Genomic DNA, 24,195 nt, shown 5'->3' with positions numbered 1-24,195 from the left:
TCCGCTATTCCAACTCATCGATCAAACTTCGCGGATGAGAAACCGCGGAAAATTCGTAGTAAACGTGTCGAGTCGGAAGACGGCCCAAAGGGACCTAAAACACGACTCGAGGCCCATCCTACGATTTCCTAACCCAAAGCCCGTAAACCGCAGCACGGTTTACGCTTGGCCCACAAGGAAGGATAAATATCAAGTTTCCGCAGATAAATACGGAAGTTTTGAAGATAATTGTGAAGATCGGGAAAAATGGAATATCTCCATTTTTATGCTATGACGGCTTAAGGGCAGAAGAGTAAAAGCGTAAACTGACATTGGAGCTAGTATATAAGGAGTCCTAGGCGAGGAGCATGGGGGAGGACTTTTTCAGAGCAAACTTAGCACTTAGAGCAATTTAGGCAATTTTCCGTTTTTGTTAGTTCGAGCTGCGACTCAATTAGGTTTAGCCGTCTTAGGGTTGCTAGAACTAGGAATCTCGCCGACAGCTCTCGAGCCCAGGCTTATACCTTGTTGTAAGCGCTCATACGCAAATTCGGAATAAGATCTTCTTTGCTCTCTTTTTCGATTTCTTATTCTTTATCGTTGTTATTCTCGTGTTCTGATTGCTTTACGTGTGGTAATTAGCAGATATCCGGGTCCTCTGGGAAATTAGGGTTTTCCTAGTTTCCTTATTTAAACGGAAATCGACGGTGTGAATTTTGGTTCCCACAGTCCACACAACTTTTGTAGCTATTCGGCGATTACTTCTTCTTTTTCTACCCAATACATGATTTTGTAAATTAAATTAATTGAAATTTTTTTATTTATCTTCTATAAATAACAACAACTCTTTTTCCTATTCTCACTCATTACTTAAATATAATCTGATTTTTGTACTGCTTTTACCATTCACAATTATGTTAAATCATTTGACCTGCTTGATTTGAATATATGTATCCCACTTGATATGTATGATCTGCACTTATCTCATTTGAACTGCATGATATGTTGTATATGCACTACTTGAACTGCTTTTACCAATCGAAAAATGGTGACGCATGATAATGACAAATTTTTTGCATCTGCTCTTTTATGTAAGTTGCCATGTTTTTCTAAACTTAAAAACTAAAAGACATGAAACCTGCATAGATTTTAGTTTTTTGGCTTCGAATGGGTACATAGATCAAAAAATCCATATTAAGAATATAATGCAGATCAATGATTATGTAGAAAAAATAAATATACTTCAATTGCATATACTATAAGAAAACATAGGAATTTATAACAGAAAATATGTAAAAAAAATTCAACGGACTGCTGACCAAATTTCAATGAACTAAACGTTTGTCAGAACTGAAATTGTGGCTCGCCAAAATGCCAACCAAATATAGACGAAATAATATTTAAGGATATATGTTATAATTTTAATATTTAAATTTTTTAATATTTTATCAAAATTCTTTTATAAATTTATTTCTGTTGGTGTAATTTTTTTTTTAAAATAAAATTTTATCGGAAATTCATCGCAAAAATTTATAAACAATTCATATTGAAAATGAAAATGTGAAACAGTCATCAGAAATCCGACGAATTCTTGAAAAAAATATTGTTTCGGAGGAAATAGACCCGATGGTACTTTTTGTCAAGAATCAGCTATTTTTTATAAGTGATATCTAACTGTAAAAAACTAATTTTACAAAATCATCATATTTGATTGAATGCTGAAGAAATTAATATAAAATTGATATAAAAAGTTTTTTTTGTCTATATATTTACAATGATTTCTCTAATGTTAGTCATAAAATGTTTTTGTCTAATTTTTTGTTTTTTTCATATTATTTTCTTCAATCATAATATGATTAACATTATTTTATCTATATTAACTATTCATATATATGTTTCTTTAACGAAATATTATATAATTATTTTGTGTAGGTATACATTCTTAGATGATATAAAAATATTATTTAATAAAATAGTTTACATAAGATTATGAACATGTTATCTAAATATATAGAATTTTATATTAATATAGAAGATGATATATCTAAAAGTATTTTTAGAAAATAAAATAAATTATTAAGAAAACTGAAAGGTATATGAAATGTACTTCGAGATAAGATATGTTTGATTTTGAATCGGACTCACTCAAATAATTCATGTTTTTGATGTCTAAAAGCTTAAATCGGGTGTTACATACTAAATCTATAAGTTTGAAACATAAACAACAATAAAAACGCAAAAACTGATGAGATTTGTGAAAAGCATGGATACGGTGGCTCTGTAAGTTTTTACGTACCCTAAAATGTCTATAGGAGGAAGATGAAATAATTACAGTAATTATGACATTAATGAATAAAATGTGAAAAAACAAAAAAAAAAACATCTTAGCTTTAAACAATTACATGTTGTGCTTTAGTGTCCCAATAACCATCATACCACATCAACTTTCGGTATTTTATTCTATAAATTGTTAAGAATTATATCTTATGTATAAGAAAATCAAAAATGCTCCATGAATAATCGACGATTAATCTCTAATTTTTTTTACAATTCGCTAGACCTGGACCATCAGCCCGACTCGCGCCTAGTACAATTTCCAACATGGATATTTATAGATAAAAATCCAGATAAAACAAACTAATTTTACCGGGCCTCAACATGCTTTGGGTGCAATTCATTTTTCTCCTACATATCATTATATATATGAACAAATTTATTATAGATGCATATATTTATTATTTTATACATCTAATTTTGTTCTGCAATTAAATAGGGGAATTGAGACAATTTGTTTTTTTTCTAAAAAAGGCAGATGAACGGCATGGAGATCTCATCCACTATGGCTTCAAACGATAAAAGCAGTTCAAGCGGTGCAACAGATCATGCAGAACAAGTGCGATAAGTGTAGATAATACAAATCAAGTGGGATAAGTGTAGATATAGCAGATCAAATGATTTAAATATAATTATGAATGGTAAAAGTATACCATATATTTAAATAACGATTGAACATAGAAAAAAAAGTTGTTGTTATTTATAATTCATAAATAAAGAATTTTCAATAATTTAATTTAGAAATCATGTATTGGATAGAAAAAAGAAGAAGCAATTTCCGAATAACTCTAAAGCGTGTGGACTGCATGGCATGCGGTAGAACTGCTTTTATGCAGATAAAACAATGGCATGCAAAGCCAATGTATATTAAATGCAGTTCTTTGATACTCAAGATTGCACTTCATTTTGAGTTTGAATTGGATGCAAGATGATTGCAGTATAAATCCCTTTCTTATTATTTGAGGAACACTTTTAATAACTAACCTTTACTTTATGTGTTATTAACAGAAATGCCATTACTGATGTGGCAACTTCATAGCCCTTCTCAACCCCTTTATTAAAATAGTCATAGTTTACTAGAGTAATTACAATAGAATGCCATTGGACATATTTGTTACAAGACTTCCCTTATAATATATTACAAGACTTGTGGGATGATTATCAAACGAATAAATGTATTAACTTTAGTTAACCAAATTAATTTTATACATAAACGGACTGTAATGTTATTTGTTTGGCTGTATAACCTCTTGGTACCATTTTTATATGATATACTCTTACCAATGTTCAAGAATAAATAATTTCTGTAATCTTAGCAATGGTTTCATCATGAATAAATAAAATTCATGATTTACTCTTCAAAAGTAAGTCGATTGTTCAGAACTATTGGCACTATAATCTGACGTTGAAGTAGTTTTTGATATATATGTCAGATTGAAAGTTTTTCATATTTACTTTTTTTGATTTATATTCAATTTCATGTTCTTTCGTATGACTCAATAAATGACATTTGTTTTTGTTCAGGACAATAGTATATGTAATGTAGTGACATTATATATTTATATATCTACGTGTTATACATATATCATTTAGTATACATATATCTACACATTATATATATATTTTCATGTTTTTCTCTTAGAGCATAATAAATATACTAATTGATATACTATTATTATTGGTCATGAATAAATATACTTTTAGAGATGGTCGCATCAGTTATATTTTTTCTGTTAAACATATAGAAAATATTTACTATACTTGGTTAAACCTGTGAATTATGTTTGGGTATAACATGTTTATTTTCATTTGAATTATATTATTTATTTGGTATAACATGTTTATTTTCATTTTGATTAAACTTAAATATTTTCTTGGCTTCAAATTTAGAATATTCAGAATTAAAAGTAATTGATTTTCTTTCCATCAATTATTTTGCGGCATCAACGGTTGGTTGGTAATTTAAGTTTATGATGAAATTTTGAATTATACAGCTAATGTCTTATATCAAGTAAAGGTTGGTTACTCATACACTTAAGGGAAGTGCATTGATTTTCCAACACAATGATATACTTTTCTTACATGATTCGTTATCTAATCAAAATCAACAATTAATTTTGATTAATTATTTTATGTATTTTATGGATATGTGACATTTATGTTATGCCTGGAAAATATAAACTCAATTATATTGTAAAATCAAAACGTTGTATATAAAAAAAATAAGTAAATAATCATGAATTTTATTATTATTATTAATTGTGTCATATAAAGGAAGATTGATTTAATTATTTACAAAATTAAGTTAAGTTGCGATTACGATTGGAGCGCAAGTTACGTGAAATCAAATATGTAATATTTTCTTTAATTACAGCGATTGTTTTATGTTTCATTAACCACATGGGCAATGATTTCTTAATATAAATATACGCCTTCTACAATTCATTGACTCACTATACCCTTTTTTATTTGTTTCTTTAAAATTTGTTTCTTTCGTATTTTATTTTTCTATTATATATGTTTCTTTGAATATTATATCATAATTTTTTATTAAGAAATCAATAATTCTATTTCCTATGTTTTGTTTTGTCTTAAATTCATAATAAATTAATAAAAGTTATTGCATACTATTAAACCTATTTTTTTAAATAACATAAATCTAATTTACACATAACCAATTACACAAAACAATATTTTTCAAAAAAACACTTAAGCTTACATTATATATACATTCACACTTTTGTCCAATATATAAAATTTATAATATATATAAATTAAAAAAAAATTCTTTTTGATTAATTATTTTATGTATTTTATGGATATGTGACATTTATGTTATGCCTGGACAATATAAACTCAATTATATTGTAAAATCAAAACGTTGCAAATAAAAATGTTAAACTTAATCTTGAGTGATTGCAAAATAAAATCAAAAAGGAATGACATAATAAATTTCTTTCAATCTCTTAACTTTTGCAACACATTTTTTTATTACGAAATTAACATAAATGGTAATAAACTTTAAATTTGGAAATTTATTTAATTATTTCCGGTTAAGTTTGTAGTCAAATATCATTTAATATGGACTTCTTTTAAATATGGAGATTTGTTGATAGGGCCTTTGTCAATTTACAATCCATCGGTTCGAATTTCCCGAGACTTGAGTCACTCGATTCAGCTTCCAATCTTCTTTGGTATTGTGATTGAGTTTAGTTCACACAAAATGGATATCTCAAGTGACGAAGAGTTAACCCAAACCATGTATTTTGACTCATAATGGATATTAAGGTTTAATAATTGGTCTCTTTTATAATTTCGAGTCCTAATCAGTCCACTAAATTAGAAAATTCATATTATTTACTTTTTTTAACCTCATATTATTTACTTCAATTGATTTTTATTCTTCTACAATTTTTATGTATTCCGGAACCAATATAATTTTAATAAAATATAACAATATTTTTTTTTGGACAACTAAAATATAACAATATAACTTCGATATTTTAGTCTATTCACCCCGCGCAAGGCGCGGGTCATCACCTAGTGCATAAATAAATGACATGCATATTGTTTTACATTTTTTCTCCAATCAACATTAAAAATGCAGAACAAAATATAATATTAAAAAATAAATAGAGCAGCATGTAAGATAACTTAAGGTTTTGAATGGCAGAGCAGTTTAAGTGGTGCATATCAAACATATCATACTGATCAAACAGAAGAAGTGCAGATCAAGCAAATCAAATTGTTATTATAGTTTTGAATGGTAAAAACAGCTCAAAACAAAACATATTATATGTTTAAATAATTAAAATTACAAAAAATATATCAAAACATATGATATATATATATGTGTGAATTATCATCACACATGATATATAAATATATACATAAATAACAATAATTATTAAAGTGGAACCATGTTATTGCAATTTTACTATTATAATATGAAAACATTATAATTTAATGAAATACATCTCTTTTCATTATTATACATATTTAAACTATATTATTATATATTTGTATAATACATATTATAATTAAAAACACACATTATATAAATACAATAATTTAATTAAATGTTAAATTACATGACGAAAATAAAAAGAGAAATAAGTAGAATGATAGTTTTTGCATTGTTAAAGTTATAAGTACAACATAATGAAAATATTGTATTTATAAAAGGATATTAATATATTTTAAATTTAAATTTTTGTAACAAAATCATTTATTGGCCAAGAAATAAGAAAGCGGATGAACAACACTGTGTTCGATGGGAGCATATGATAAAGACAAATCTCATGTACTTTTGTTTAACATAGTTTTTTGCCTTTCACACATTTCTGTATTATTAAAGCTAAAAAGCAGAAATACTGTATATAGAAAACTAATTTTTTTGTCATTTGCTCGTAAAAACAAATGGCATGCATGCTCTTTTGTCTACACAAAAATTGAAGATGTTCATGCATTGCTTCTTTTATGTAATCAATAGGTGAATTATCTATATTTAAATTAAATTTAAAATATTCATTTATTTTATATAAATAAAAAATATTGACATACACCATCAAATCGTTCACTATTGAGAAAAGTAAAGTAAACGTATTCTTCTCTTCCTTTTTCTCAATGCCGTATTACTTTTCTCTTTTTTTTTTGCTTCATTCATATCGTAAATATGTTTTTTTTTATTAATGTAATATACAAGTAATTATTAAATATTGTAAATGTAACTAAAATTTTATATCTATAGAATAATTATAATTTTTATCTATAAATATATCCATGCATATATATATATATACATACGTATTAATTAGGGGTGGGCAAAAAACCCAAACCGAACCGAACCGAACCAAACCAACCAAAGTTAAACCGACCCAAACCAAACCGTCCTCTTTACATAACCCAATTGGTTCATGTTTTACTCAACCCGAATGGTTTGGTTTGGTTTGGGTTTAAACCGAACCAAACCGAACCAAACCGATTATCCAATATATTTTTATCTATAAATATATATATATATATGTATATTAACATATTGTAAATTATAGTTTTCCATTTTTTCTTAACTTCCATATATTTGTTTAAAATTCCAAATATGATTTAAATAAAACTATTTTATATATTTATCTCTAATCCTAATACCTAAAGAATAGATTGTATTGATTTTTCTTCTTTCTCTTTATAGTTAAATTGGGTTTTTGATTTTTGTTCGGCTTTATAATTTAGTGAAGATCTGTTTTCAGTTGGACCATATTTGGTATTTAGTTTTTGGATACATTGTTTTTGACTTTAGTAATGGATTTTTTAGCTAACAAAGTTTATATTCCCTCTTTATCTTTTATAAGTTGATGATTTTTTAGTAAAACTGATGCCATCATATTTTATAACCAACCCAAACTACACCGAACCAAACTACACCATAATAAAGCAAACCGAACTAAATCAAAACCAAACCGAATTTAATATAAACAAAACCGAACTAAACCAAACCAAACTAAACCCAAACCGAACCCAAACCAAAGCTACTATGGTTTTAATTGGGTTTAGTTTTACAAAACCCAAATTACCCAAACCAAACCGAACCCAAACTGAACCCGAAACTAAACTGATATGTCCACCCCTAGTATTAATTGCAAGAGTTGATGAAATTGAAATTAAGTGAAAGTAAAAAATTTAACATTTTAATTCATAAATTAAAAATAAAGAGTATATGTATAAATATTTTTAAAAAACATTTTAGGGTAAAATGAGTTAAAGAATGTTTAAAGTATGCTTACATATATTATTAAATCTTATTTTAAAATTTATTATCAATAAATTAATATGATATTGGTACATATATTTTGAATAGATTGAATTTTAGATCACTTCAGTATAGCTAACTTAAAAAATTCTCTTTCTATTGATTTACCGGAAGTCACGGTTTAGAGAGATAGCATGGAGCATAAGCAAAATTATTTTCATGGAGAACTTATAACTACTCTAACGTACATTCATTGATTTTCAGTTGAGTCAAAAGACATTAAAAGAGATAAACATGAGGTTTTGCCTATTTTCTAGTCTTTACTACTTTTCTTTGGTTTGTTGATTCATGTTTCTTTGGTTGCATCAATCATTTTTAAGTGTTCTATACTACAATTGAGTTCGACCATAAAGTTATTACTGGACGTATCAGAGGACTTACTTTTCTGAACCAAAAGGTAAATTTAATTTAATTAATTATTTAAGGACAATTCATTACAGTTTATAAAAATTAAAACAAAGTTGTAAATTTTAGTCTTATAAATTCAGCAACCTATCAAAAAAACATGGTTAATTTTTTTTAGATATACTGTTAAAATTGTAACGTAAATTCACAAAAACAATTCAATGAAATCATTTTATTTAAACTGGAAAACTTAAAAATGGTAAAAATGTTAGATTTATTGTATCTTGATTTACATTAACTGAAACCAAATATTATTTATTTTTCATAATTTTATTTATTTTTGAAAAATACTATAAACATGTATCCACCTTTAATATTATGAGACGGTGTTCATAAAGTATTTTAAAAATACTCATTCTTATCAAAAATGAAAATTATAACAAAAACAAAATATAAAAATGATCCATGCGTGATACGAGTATACATGTTAATTAACAGTACAATAATTTAGATATATATATATATATATATATATACTACTTAGAGCAAAATATATTATATTTTAATTCACATTGCATGCTTGTTGTCGATTTTCTTGTCAATGTTATTTACATGATTTTTTAAATGTGTACTTTTTTTAACAAATATATATATATATAATGTCTAATCACGAGCAATCATCGTTTCAAAGATCCTACACCCGCTGGTATAAAGTTTTTTTTTATTTTTGTGCAATTTTAATTATTTAAATACATGATCTGCATTTTTGAACTGCTTTTGTCATTCATAATTATAATAAGTTACTTATTCTCCTTGATATGCGTCTCTCCTCCATGATCCGTTTGATATGCACATGTTTTGCTTGATTTGCACTTGTTCCCCTTGATTTGCTTGATCTGCACCACGTGAACTACTTTTACCATTTAAAGTGAGTTCATTTGTTGTTGCAGGAGAACGGTGGATCAAACCGGTCGGACTGTAACTTTAATATTTTATTATATTTTAATGTCATTTTAGATTTTAACAATGATATAAAATTCTATCAAAATAATTTTGTAGTTATACTTATATACATTTACTTAATTTAATATTAAATTAAAATTTAAAACTCAATTGGACCAGTCCGACCATGGACCCAGTTATAATGACTGTTATAAAGTGTTTGTTTGCTTGATATGCCTTTTCAATTGATCTGTTTGATTTGCACTTGATATGCACTTGATTCGCTTGATCTGTCTTTTTCATATGATTTGCTTAATCTGCACTTGACCCGTTTGATATGCATGTTCTGGTTGATCTGCACCGCTTATACTGTTTTTACCATTTTAGGTTCTGAATGGTAAAAGCAATTCAAGCGGTGCAGATCATGGAGATCAAGCGGAACAAGTGCAGATCAAGCTGATCATGCAGGAGAGATACAAATCATGCATATCAAATAATTTATTTTAGTTATGAATGGTAAAAGCAGTTCAAAGATACATATCATATATTTAAATAATAAAAATTACACCAAAATTATTTACAAAAGTATTTTGAATGCAAATTATTTTGATTTGTCCATAACATATCTACAATATCATCTCTAATGTTCTTCATATGATCTCCATTAGCCGTGTTTCTTGTCTCCACGTTACTTAGATCACTTCCAGAATTTCTGTTACTCATTTTTGTGTGCCACATTATTTCAACAAAATCTCATCAAAATAATTTATAATTTTAATAAAATTATATAGTTCCACTATTTGTTTTTCTAATACTTATAGAATATTATTTTTCTAATATAAATATATTCATATAAATATTTTTTTTTATATATACTCTTTATTCTAATTTAATACATATATATTAAATACAAACAGATCTTGCACCAAAAATTATAAAATGATACTACATTATTATTTATTCTACACAGTGGCGAAGTACCATTTTGTAAAAGTGGTTTAACTTCAATTTAACTATTTCGAACCTAAGTTAAATGCAATAGTGTTTCTCAATTGACTTAAATTATAAAAAATATTTGCAAACTATGTTAGGGGATACATTAATTCCAAAAAGCATGTTAGCTCTTAAATAAAAAAAGTATGGTTGCTTTAAGAGAAGAGTATGACTAAATCAGTTTCTGTAGATTAGTGACTGACTATAAAAGAAATAGTTGTTGTTATTTATAGAAAATAAATAAAGAATGTTTAATTAATTTAATTTTAAAATTCATGTACCAAATTGAAAAAAAAAAGTCGACAAAAAAAAAGTTGACAAAAAAAATAACTGAACAGCTACAAAAAGAGTGAGGACAGCAGTACATGCAATTCTACTGTTTTTAACCAGATAAAGACAAAAACAAATGATATATAAGTAGTTTTCATGCCTTTTTGTTTTAAATTAAAAAAAAATGTGATTGGCAAATGAAGTGCATATGGTCAACTGTTGCAGGAGACATGCTTTTTATGTGTCATTTCATTCATACTCTTAGTAGATTATGTGAGAGAAGTGCAGATCAAGCAGACCAAACAGTTATTATAGTTTTGAATGGAAGAAACAGATAAATAAAATAAACTATATGTTTAAATAATAAAAATTACAAGAAAATATATGAAAATGCATAATATATAAATGGAATACATAAATAACTATAAATGATGCACTAAAGCCATAACGTGCAATTCTAAAATCAAAATATGAAAACATTACAATTTAACAAAATACACATCTCTTTCATTATTATACATGTTTAAACAATATTAATATATATTTGCAAAATACATATTACAATTAAGACAAACATTATACAAAAATATTAATTTAAGTAAATGTAAAAATTATATGTCGGAAATAAAAAGAAAAATAAGTAGAAAATGATAAATTTTGTATTGATAAAACGGTAAGTAAAACAGAATAAAAATATTGTATTTATAGAAGCACATAAATATACAATAAAATTAAATGTTCATAACAAATTATTATTGACTAAAAAGCTATGAAATGTAAAAAATATTGATCGCATGCAGATCTTCTTCTAAATGTTTCTTATAAATATAAAAAAATGAATGATGATTTTAGTGCAAAAAATTGTATTTGTGGTTGAACTGCCTTTCTCCACTACACCATTCGAAATCTAAGTCACAAATCGTAATTACACCTTTGGAAAGGATGGAGAAATTGCTTCTAGTTTTGCTTTTAGTTGATTTTTTTTGGTCAATACAGAGTCCAGAACCCACATAACCTAAAGCATAGTGGAACAATCCAAAGCTGAAGTATATTTGGAGAACCTAAGGCCTTCAGTTATAACCAAGCTTCCAAGTATCACTTTCTTTATCCTCAGGTTTCTTTCATGCAGTGGAAGAAACCAAATAGCATGTTATGTGAAGTACAAAGGAATCTTGATCATGTTGCATGGATGGCTAAGCTGATAATCAACATCAGGGACATCAGGGACAAATCAAAGGAGAATTCGGAGTCTATGTAATATGTAAACCTATATGAGGAGAATGCGAGAAATGTTGCTGGAGATGCCGATGATTAAGTATGATGTTGCGAGGGGGATGGTGATAGAATGAGTTCCAAATTTTAATAAACACTTGCAAGGAGCTATGCTGTTACTCATTGGCCTTGCCGAATAAGAGCTCAGGGTAGATAAAGTTGTTGTAGGAATAATTAATTTCATGATTGGGATTACATCTCTTTTACATATTTGTTTTCTAATCTTTTACAAAGATTTTGGTGTATTTCAGAAGTAGAAGCTCTCGAAGCTGACATGAAAAATGTGTATTTGATTGATAATATGGGAATACAATGATGAGATACAAAAGATATCTAAAACAAGAGAGTACAAAGGTATTGAAAGTATGTAATTGCTTAGAAAGAATTCGGATCCCCTGCTTCTTGTCCTTTGTCTCTCTTTTATTGGTGTATATCATGTGGATCAACACGGTGACGTGATATGACGAATATCAGATGCCTTTATGTATGTATTTATGCTTTGACCTATGTTACATTGTGGTTTGAGTACGTCAGCTCGGCATAGACCATCTGTGAGATCAGGATGGGCCTTGAACCTTCGTGGGCTTATTGTCCTCTTTCGTGCTTTAATGATATTAGACCGGGTGTGGAGTTGGGTGAAACCTGCCTCCAACAATAGCCCTCTCCTAGAGTCATGCGTGTTTCAGGTTGCCAGACAGTCTAGGTATTGATTCTCACTTGGATTGTGTATTTGGGACCGTAAAATTATGAATTTTAAAACCCAATTCGGAATTCTGGTTCGATGAATTTATTGCGAGATTTGATTGATGTAAATCAAGAGATTTGATTTTTCCCCTTAGAAATTGAATCATTTGTGGCGTGGCAATCATTTCCTTTGTGGTTCTCAAATCTTGGAATATAAATTGCTTGTCTTCCTTCTTTGTCTCTTACTTACTCTTGTCGAAATAATCCAAAAGGTTTGTACTTCGTTCTTCCTCTCTGTTTTCATCGGGTTTCATCAAAGTTTTGACTTTGTTTCTCTCCGTTTTTGGTTCTCTGAGTGCTTTAATCGTTGTTTTTAAGTCCTTGTTTTGGACATTGCATTCGATTGTTTGAATAACTGTTTTTGTTAAGGTTTATCATTTCAAGAACCTGATGTTTTTAGGGTTTCTGTAATGCGAACGACTGGCTTTGTGTTAATTTTTGTTGCTTTAACGTATGTTTTCGTTTTGTATTTTTATCAACTGAAGTCTTCACATTTTGTGTCGCCTTGATTTAGTGAGTTTTTATTCCTTTTCGTGCTTTTTGTCTATGTTCCCGATCTTACATACCTTCTTTTCTTTTGGTTTTAGTTGTTATCGTCATGGTGCATACGAATGCTACTATTATCAACCTTTCTCAGAGGGCAGCCGAGACTGACAGGAGGAGAGAGGAAACGGCCAAATCTGCTCAGAATGCAGTAACTCTAAGGCCGGCTTCCGATGTGACAGTTTGGGGAGTTACTTTTGTGTGTATGTGTATAAGTGTATGTATCTCATTTCATTGATCATGCATTTAGGCATTACTTCAATGATATGTCCACTTAAATGTAATGATAAAAGTGGCATGAAAGTGGCAAGATCTTAAACAGTTTGCCCCACCACAGAAGAAAGCGAAGAGAGTGAAGAAGTCTCTTTCCTGCTTCTTTCTAATTCACTAACTTCACATGTAATTTTATATGCATGTATATTTCCTTTGTTAGAATCATATGCATGTAATAACTCTTTCACTAAATTTTGTTTGTCTCTCCGAATGATTCATTATTATTAGAGCTTTTGGATGTTAAAAAGGTAAATAAATATAGAAAACCTTAAATAATTTGATGTTATAGAGAGAAAGCAAAAAAGTTGTTGAATTATTTTACATTTTCCAAACAAAACATTTACTAGATAAATAAATAAATGATAATTTCACAAGGAATTTAGACAAAATGAATTTATAATGGTTTTTATTCTAATTTATTTTACATAACAATTTTGAAAAAAATTGGATTTTTTTACAGTTGAACTTTGTGTTAGTTTGGGGTAGTCACAATTACTGGAATAACAGTTGAATTTCATAATACATGGTTAACCGATAGGAGATTAGTGAAGCACTACCATTTAAATAAGTCCGAAACATCCTGTTTGTAAGGACTGATTCCTTAAATAACATTAGTTGTATCAAAATGTATATGGAGGTATTTAGGGAAATTGTCAAAAATACAACATTCATAAAATCATTTTTCATGTTTACACTAACCACATTTACTTTAACTTTTAAAGAGGAAAAACGGCAGTTATAATCTTAGGATTAACTAAACTAGACTTAGAGTTTAGAGTTAAGGAGTGGAGTAGGATTTTTGGAATGTGAAATTTTGAATTCTAATAAATATATAAATAAATACTTAAAAATATAAAATATAATTTCTAAAAAAAAATAGTTTCAAAACTAATTTTCGATTTTTTTAAAAAAATTGAAAAATAAAAAACTTTGAAAAAGAATTCAATTTTTTTTTAAAAAAAGAGTTCAAATTTTAAAAAGTATAATTTAAAAACATAAAAAATTTGATTTCTTTATTTTTTTATTTAAATAATTATTTATATATAGAGAGAGAATAAGGGTATAAGAGTCTTTTACCTCTTAATGAAAAATATATTTTTAAAAATGTCTCTTTAGAGGTGGTAAACATAAATAATGGTACCAAAAAAGGGAAAATTACATGTTTACCACTTTCATAGTACCACTTTCATGGTACCACTTTTCATTTTTACCATCGCTAAGGAGACATTTTCAAAAATATCTTCTTCATTAAGTGACAAAAGACTCTTATGCCCTTGTTATTTATATATATAATAAATTATTATTTAAATAAAAATAATAAATAATAAAATAATTAAAAAAATAAATAAAAATAAATAAAAAATAAATAAAAATAAATAAAAAATAAAAAAAATATGTTTTTGAATTATACTTTTTCATATTCGAACTTTTTTATAAATTTTTTTTTCGAATTTTATATCATTTTTTTCAAATTTCTTTTTGAAAAATGAAAATTATGTTTGAAACTATTTTTTAAAATTTTTTATATATTTTTTAAGTATTTATTTATATATTTATTAGAATCCTAAATTCCACATTCCAAAAACCCTACCCCACCCCTCAACTCTAAACCCTAAGTCTAGATTAGTTAACCCTAAGGGTATAATTGTCTTTTACCCTTCATTAAAAGTGAGGGTAAAGGTGGTTAGTGTAAACATGAAAAGTGGTACTCTGAATGTGCTATTTGTGGCAATTTCCCCCAAAAATGCAATTACAGTAGCATGATTAAATCTAAATAAATTAAAAATAAAAAACAATTTATATTGAGAAGAATATATCACCTGTTGTCAAAAAAGATATCACCAAATATGCCAAAGAATAACTTAATCGATTCAAATTATTATATCTGAAATTATAAACTTATTAAATACAATTGCAGAAAGCCAGAATTAAAAATAAAAACAATTTCAGCTCTTCGAAGAAAACCCAACACTAGATGCTCCTCTAGAACAGGTCTTCCTATTTATTATTTTCAGTAATAATAATAATAGAGGTAAAAGAACATTTAGAATATATAATTATATAAATTCTCTTCTAGAAAATTCAGAGGCGTTTGGGTTTACAAATCTTGTCACACTCCAATTTGCTGCCTCGGCACCTTCTCGGTGTTGTGTTGCAGCACCAATTAGAATTTGGTAATCTAGAGCATTTTAGTGCAGCTGCATCAACTTTGTTGACACCTGTATAAAATTTTCAAAATAAAAACGGTTAAAATGGTTATAGTTTTAATGATTATGATCATAAAGCATTGGAAAGTAAGCTATGTACGACATACATTCATGAAAAGTAGCAAAAAAAACCAAGACGATACAAAAGAAAGCAAATTTAGCTGTTGACATTGTGATTTTTCTTTAAAACTAAACGCTTTGTTAGTTTGTGTTTTAGAAATCTTGTTAGTGAACATATATATAAGTTTTTGAAAACTTTTTGTATGATGATCCGAAAAAAGATGATATTAAATCGACTGAGTAATTTTATATTCTTTCAATCTTAAAATGTTTATATTAAAAAATATTTTGTTTTATTTTTTAATAATAATTTATCACCATTTAAAATATCATTAACCACAGCCATATATATAAGTAACGTTGAAACATTCAATTTGAAGCTAAAATTGATTGGCGGCGCATTAGCTACCAATTTTATTATTTACTAGTTTTTTATAAATGAAAAAAAATAATTTTTCAATTTTTAGTACACTATCTATAGCTACTGTGAGAATGGGGGTTGAACCAATAAGAATGAAATATTCTAAATAAATTAGGAGTCATGTACATAGAATAAATACCTCAAGAACTAATGATTTTTTCAAAATCTCACTAATATCTTATTATCCTACTCCCACAGCTCTCTCTCTTCTCTCTCTCTCTCCTCTCCTCTCTTTCTTTTTTATTTGATAACCGTGGGAGATCCCAGTCAGTAAGCCCAGACTAATCTCCATGAGGCCTTCCATCCGGGCATGCACGTTTAATAGGCGGAAAGGTGGCCAAGGCGACTCGAACCCAGGACGGGCACTCCAGATGGAGTTCCATTACCACTAGGCCAAGAGCTCTTGGTTCTCTCCTCTCTTTCTTCTGTAATTGTATTTCTTCATCACTGAATTATATTTTCTCTCATAACTTTGTTTACTAACGATTACACCATGAATTTTCTACTTACAAATTTTTTGATACCATCGCAACTGCAACGTCGAACTCCTCATATGCCTTCTTCGTTTTCAGTCACTATCCGATTTGATTTTAAGATCAAGCTCATCACTCCTCATACCACGATCTCTAACGAGTCTGAGTGTAGGTATTAATCTGGCTCGTTAGAATGACTCACAGTCTCCAGCGAGTTCGTAAACCATGACTCAGGGGTTTGGGCCAACAACACATTTCCATTGTGGTGTTTATGGTCGAGGATTCACCGTTTGAGATACATATTTGGTTAGCTGATATAAAACAAGTTGTTTCTTGGCTAGTTGTTATAATACATTCGTGTTACCAAATACATGGGATCTTACTTGCTACAAAATATGTTACGAATACTTGAAAGAAATCAAAGAATCAACGAGCTTGTCCAAGCATAAACCAAACAAGAGGCAATCAGTTCGTGATGTTGTATTTGATTTGGATAACATTTTATGTTAGCCGACATTTTATCAGTTACCCGATATTTATTTTTGTTTTGCCGGATCCTTAATTTTATGTTATTATTTTGGATATTTGTTTTGTTAGATATTACAAACATGTTGCCGCAAATTCATAAATCGCTAGTAAGATATTACAAAATAGTTAGTGTTAGTTGATATATATTTTGTTAGCTGATACATTATATGTTACTTGATACATGTTTTGGTACCATATCTTTAATATTATATCCTTGTATGGATACAAGTTTATTAGATGTTACAAACATGATGCCACTAATTGATAAATGACTGGTAAGAAATAACGAAATAGTTTTCATTATTTGACACATGGTATAATAAGCTATTAAATGTGTTGATACGTTGTAGATGATACATTGTTTGATACATGGTTAATTTGTTAGTACATATTTTGTTGTATGATACATGTTTTGTTAGATGATATATGGTTTGATACCCAAGAATGAGTATTCACTAATATGTATGTTATTGATTTTATAGCACTATACACATAACTATAGCTTGCTAACTATATATAGTATGTTAACTTGATACATTTGTTGGTAATATATTGTCAATCATTTTTATAGTCATTAAAACGTCCATTATTTTATAGGCGTTGGAAATTAACAATTATTGTACCAGATAAATTATTCAATAACTATTTAACTTATATCTTCTTAACAATTAGCAATTATTGTATCAGAATTACATAATTGTTGTGACGGTTGCAAAAACAATATGAGTCGGATGTCAGTGGAGGAATGGTGGTGTTTAAATTGAAAGAAAGGTACATTTAATTTTGGATAAATGTATGACACCCCTCATAAATATTTATGTTTTGTAGAGATATAAATGCAAACATATAACATGATCATTAACCGATACAATTGAGTTATCTTTTCTATATATTAATAAATCATTTTCTTAGATGTGATAGGGAGGAACCAATTTCCAAAATTTAGAGACTATTTCGGGATTGTTTTCTTTGAGATCTTGATTTCTCTGCCACATATGGCGCATCCAGCATCGACAAAGTTGTTGTCATGGTGGCAAAAGATAAGATGAACATGAGGTCGGCATAGGACCACATGATGGTTAAGAGCAGTGGGTTTCTATAGATAATCTGATTTTCCATCAAATTGATTTAAATTAGAGAAAAACAATCCTGGGTAAATAACATCTTTGTCGTATGTTGGAGAAGAAAAACAAAAGTTAATAGTACAGAAAAAAAACATGAACAATTATGTCAACACAAGACACAAAAGTTACAGTATTTTACTTTATGTCATATATGCATAACTATATGTTTTCATGCATCATATCATATGCAGAAATAACGTTTTAAAAATTTAAAATTAGAGTTAAAATAGTTTTCCGTTGATTTTAAAATTTATTATTTGATTACATAATTTAATTTTAAATTTAATTTGATTATAAGTAAAAATTGTATCCATTACTATGGGTTTATGCATATAGTACAAAATTTTAATTTCTCCATCCGCAAAACTTATAAAGTTTTTGTACTAGTAAACTTGTAAAACTTCTGTCTTTCACCATTTTTCTGAACCCTAGCTTACCTTCTCTGTTTATTTCTCAATATCAAAAGCGGCACAATTGGTATAATGTAGATGTCGAGATTCTGAGGATGGATTCTCAGCAGAAAAATTGTTTTACTTGTGTTGTGATTTTGTCTGGCACCCTTTTATAATCCCCCAAACATCAGATTGCCTCTTTTGATGAGTTTTGTCCTTCTTCCTCCGTTCAAAAACAAGTAACTTTATCTACTTTATACCATGACAAAAGCTTACACAGTGATATTGATTGTCTTAGTGAAATTGCTTTTATTTAGTTGACTTGTGTCTTCTTCTTCTGTGGTAAAAGTGGCGAATACATATATATATATATATATATATATATATATATATATATGTGAACTCCTCTGACGGCTCCAGATAATCGCCATAGCGATTGTGATTCATCGTCTTTGGTGGTTAATGATATAGACAACATAGTGTCGCCGTCTTCACGGCGGAAACATCTGGATAAATGAACAAATACCAGGATATATCTTGAATATTACAAACTAAATATGTACTATTTCACATGAATAAATATATTGATTTACAAGATGACTACAAACTGTTTTATTTATGTTTAACCAGATTCCTTACCATATATTTGGTAATATTAATCAACTAATATATAAAAATTAGGACTATAACAAACTATTGCTACATAGTTTTTAATTTCACTGGATTGCCTTTTATTTATCTGGACAAAGTTGAATTCTTTTTTTCACATGCAATTCAGTACAAATAATTTAGTCAACAAGATATAACCAGTTATGATTTAGACAACCAGATACAGCATCAAATATCCGGATATTCAATATTTATATCATGAATACTACAAACCAAAAAATATACCATGTTACTCGATTAAAAACATACATTAAAAGGATTATTACAAACCCATATTATATATATTTAGCCAGATTTTTATCGTATATCTGGAAATATTACTTCATAACCAAATCATGTACCAGTTTATGATCATTTCTTGGTGTGGTTTTATTGTTGTAACTTCTGTAATCGTTTTCATTATAAAATCTTAGGTCGTGTTAACCCGTGAATGATGAATGTGTGTTTCCTTTTTCAGTTTAAGCTGTTATGCTATGATGTTAAAACTTTGTAAAACCCCAATGTCTTAATTTCAATATTTCCACACAAACTACAAAAGATTCATGTTGCATATATGATTACATCACCTAATCTCAATTTTCTAAATTAAAAATTGCAACTTTAACAAATACTCCAGATACAATTATGATTTTCTGGTTATTATTAATTGTTCACCGTTTTCATAACCTATTTATTTTTCACATGTTTAGTGTAATGAGCAACATGACTGAAAATATTTTATTAGAATTTTCACCTGACACAACTCTGACAGCTGGGTTCTATAATTATTATCAATTAATAAGTATATTAACATACATAAATAAATTTATACGTCATTCTACTCCTGACACTTTACCAACAAAATATATTTTCAAATATTCATTATACCCGACTACAGTTTATAAAATAACTTTATTTTTGGTGTTGAGAGGTATATCGTTAAACCATACCTAGTAAATAAACCATATGTCAAATTACTTTCAAATTGTGCATGCATTCGGAATTACCTACTGATATTTTTATATTCAGATAAATGACCCTAAATTTAAAACACATAACGCACACTATATACACAACCGTCTTCTCTCTCGAGTGATTCACCAAGCGATATCTTTGTCAACAACCACCCTCTTTCACGCAACTGTCACTGGCCGGCGTCGACTCCTACGTCGGCCGTACTCTTCTTTTAAATTTATTAGTTTTTAATTTCTAAGTGCAAATCATTGATTCATGATCATCATCATTTGTTTTTGTTGATGCTTCATTGTCAATGTTTTCCTTTCTATCTCTCTCTTCGAGAGGATGTTTGTCCGGCAACGTCTCATGGTTTGTCCATAAAAGAATGTGTCAGTTTATTTCCATTGGAGTTTTCTTCACGCGGCTTGTGGTGGTTCATGTTTGAACCGGTTCGCTTAATCTATTATCAAGTCTTCCATTGATAACAATTATTTTATTATTATATTGAGAGAGAGAGAGACTTGATGATGGTATATGGGATATGGGATGTTTGAAATAAATCCGTAAGGATTTGTTATGGAACCTCCAGCCACCAACTGAAACTACTATGGATTCAACATGAAGAAGAAGATCTAGAGACAAGAGGAAGAAGTATGATGTCGGCCAACCAATTTTTTTCACAACTTATATTTTGAAACAATATACTTGGTATCAAAATATTTGTTTGAAATCATGTAATGCATCATGCAAGAAACAACAATATGTAGTCTCTTTATGGTATGTTAATATCCTTATAATCGTTAGAAATTGGTTATTCTAATTTTTATTTCTTACGGTTGAATCAATACATTGGGTTCTGAACTGAAGAACATTTGTAGATCTAAATTGGAATAAGACCATAATAATACAACAAAGAGATCTGATACTCAAAATGCAACAAATATTTCAAGTTCGCATGAAGCTTTCTTATCGTTTTAATTATTTATTTTTTGTATCTCATAGTTGTATATGTATTTAAGTAATTTGTTTAAAATCTAAGTATTTTTTTTCCTGGTAATCATCATAGGAACATCAGAAACGGATAGGAAAATAATTGAGTGGAATAAAATTATAGGAATGAGAAGAAATTATTATTCCTTATCATATTTAGGGAGGAACAAATATGTTCTACATTTCTTTTTTCTTTTTTTTGATAAAATGTGAATATATGTTCTATGTTCTATATTTAGGGAGGAACAAATATGTTCTATATTTCTCTACAATAAAATGAATGAAGAGGAATAGAAAGTAAAAACTATTTCTTATGAATGGTAAAAAGTTTTAGGAACATTAAAAAATGCATTATTCCTCTTCATTCTTTGGTCACCATTCATAGCCTAAGTTTTAGTTGTTAAAAAAACAACTCACACTATATTAATATGTATATTAATTTGTAAGACAATTATAATTACCATTTACTCTACCATTAGAGTTTTAAAGATATTTTAATATTTTGTAGGAGAGTTACTACAATTTGACATCATAAAAGTGAAAGCATATCTTAAAACTTATAGAAAAATGGTCAATTCCAGGTAATTTTTCTTTCCAAAATATTCATATTCATATTTTCATTTTCATTTACATCTAATCAGTTAATGTATAGTCATATTTTTTTATCTATTTATAAATAGTATAGATTGAACCATTACATTTAACTAGTTTTCTTATTATTTATACTTACTAGATCGTTTTTCTGCGCTATGCGCGGATAATATACTTTTAAATTTTTTTTCATATTTTTTCACATGTAAATTATCATCTTAATTTTAGATTAATTGTGTTTACTTAATCAATTGCAACTTATTATTTTTACTTTCATGGTAAATATTTTGTATAAATGAGGAAATTTAGTTTTAAAATTTTATTTATCATTTTAAAATTTTATTTATATTAATCTCAATTAAGTTTCTATTATATGAAATGAAAAAGAGTAACCTGACTATCACAGTAAAATTAGGAAGATAATTTGACTTACTTTTCTTTTATTATGTTTGGCAAACTTTACTTCTGTATGAAACATTTTAGGGATCAAAATTTCATATAAGTAAACACATCAGAACAAACAAATTTGTTCAATAATGCACCTGTATTTATTATTATTGTTTTACGTAAATTTTATAAAATTGATGATTGATAACTGTTTTAGATTTGAAACCGTTTAAAATTTGTCTAGGCATTATTAAATAGTAAAAATATTAAATTATAAAATAAAATTAATATTGATTGGAAGTGATGTAATAATACTATTATTAGTGACCAATAATTTAAATATAGAAAAATTATTGATCCGTACTTTGATATTTCTTAAAAAAATTATTTATTCACCGACCAATAAAAGTCTGCGAGCTCATATTCAGGAGTTGAAAAAAAGAAAACAAAATAATAAGAATTTGCCAAATTATGTTATGTTTTTTAAAGTAAAAATAAATAAAAAATAGTACAAATTTTTTTAAACATTGTTAACACCGTCATCAAAACAATAAACCCTAAATCTTAAACATTAAACCCTAAAAACTAAACCTTAAATTTTTGGGTAAATCCTAAACCCTTGGGTAAACCCTAAATGCTTGGGTAAACCCTAAATCTTTGGGTAAACTCTAAACCCTTGGGTAAACCCTAAACCCTAGGGTTTAGGGCTAAGATTTAGAGTTTTGCTGACAGCGTTTAGGATTTAGTGTTTATGATTTATTGCTTAGTTTTAACGATTTAGAGTTTAGGATTTACTCAAGGGTTTAGGGTTTAATAGTTAGACTTTAGGGTTTAGTGTAATTTTACTGACAGCGTTAATAATGTTTTAAAAAAACTCATTTTTTGCAGCTAGTACTATTTTTTTTAATTTATTTGTACTTTTTTTTAATTTTAAAAACAGAATATAACTTAGCAAATTTTTGTTATTTTGCTTTTTCTAAAAATAAATAAATATGATATGACAGATAATTAGCTGGTGAATCCACGCCCTCTAGGGTAAACATAAAAAAACTCTTCTTAGAATGTATAGATGTTGTTTTTGTAAATTTGTTCTAATATAATTTTGATAACATTATAGTAAATAAATCTTATGTGGCTTTGGACTTCTGTAAATTGAAACACAATTATGGATAAACTGTTTTCTAATTAAATAAAACGCATAATAGTGTATGAACCAAAATTTCTTTTGAAAAAATAAATTTAAATATATGGAAGGAAGAAACATTAGAAGCTGCAATTAGACATGAACATCTTTTTTTAGAATTTTTGGAGAAACAAATGTATGTTATGAGTTCTGAGAGAATTTTAATTTTAGCTTTTACCCCAAATTTGATATCATTATTTAAATTTATCTTTAAGATATAACTATTTTCATAAATACTTTAAATTTCTGCAAAACTAAAACTGACATTATAAATCATTTAAAAATGTTTAAAATCATTTATAAAATATTTATAAAGGTTCATAAATTCAAGCCCAATCCATAAATAATTTTCTAATACTAAAAGGAGTATATCCTTTATATTTATAGACTTACTTTTTATTTTTAAAATATTAACTGAGATACTAAGGCAGCATAAAACAAAAACTGATAAGATACTTTTATCAGCCGTGACCATGACTGGAGCAACATCATGACCATGACCATAACCTGGATGAGGTCTGTGTTCTATGCCACCATTATTATCTCCTGTACGAAAGAAGAAACGATTTGTTACATCTAACGCTTCAATACAAACAGAACAACCATTAAACAAATTTTTTTTTTTTTATGAAAAGAAACTAACCAGAAGGTCTTGGATCTTAACGAGAGAGAGAGAGAGAGAGAGAGAGAGAGAGAGAGAGAGAGAGAGAGAGAGAGAGAGAGAGAGAGAGAG

At 27.8% G+C, this 24,195-nt stretch overlaps 3 long non-coding RNA genes across 3 annotated transcripts; 1 reads left to right on the top strand and 2 right to left on the bottom strand.

The window, feature by feature from the left end:
* Window positions 1-550: 550 nt before the first annotated feature.
* On the bottom strand, window positions 551-4,395 carry LOC117133583. The gene is made up of 2 exons (XR_004457460.1): window positions 4,348-4,395; window positions 551-4,307 (listed from the first exon to the last, which is right to left on the bottom strand). It is a non-coding gene; the product is annotated as an uncharacterized LOC117133583 (long non-coding RNA).
* An 8,155-nt stretch (window positions 4,396-12,550) lies between these two features.
* Window positions 12,551-13,730, top strand: LOC103863837. Its single transcript, XR_632107.2, has 2 exons — window positions 12,551-12,644; window positions 13,273-13,730. It is a non-coding gene; the product is annotated as an uncharacterized LOC103863837 (long non-coding RNA).
* A 1,619-nt stretch (window positions 13,731-15,349) lies between these two features.
* LOC117133577 lies at window positions 15,350-24,090 on the bottom strand. Its single transcript, XR_004457453.1, has 2 exons — window positions 15,816-24,090; window positions 15,350-15,720 (listed from the first exon to the last, which is right to left on the bottom strand). It is a non-coding gene; the product is annotated as an uncharacterized LOC117133577 (long non-coding RNA).
* Between the last annotated feature and the right edge of the window lie 105 nt (window positions 24,091-24,195).

The sequence above is a fragment of the Brassica rapa genome, chromosome A04, assembly GCF_000309985.2.
Source record: "Brassica rapa cultivar Chiifu-401-42 chromosome A04, CAAS_Brap_v3.01, whole genome shotgun sequence".
NCBI classification, from domain to species: Eukaryota; Viridiplantae; Streptophyta; class Magnoliopsida; order Brassicales; family Brassicaceae; genus Brassica; species Brassica rapa.
Note: the sequence above shows the minus strand (reverse complement) of the source record. Positions and strands in the feature narration are given on the sequence as shown.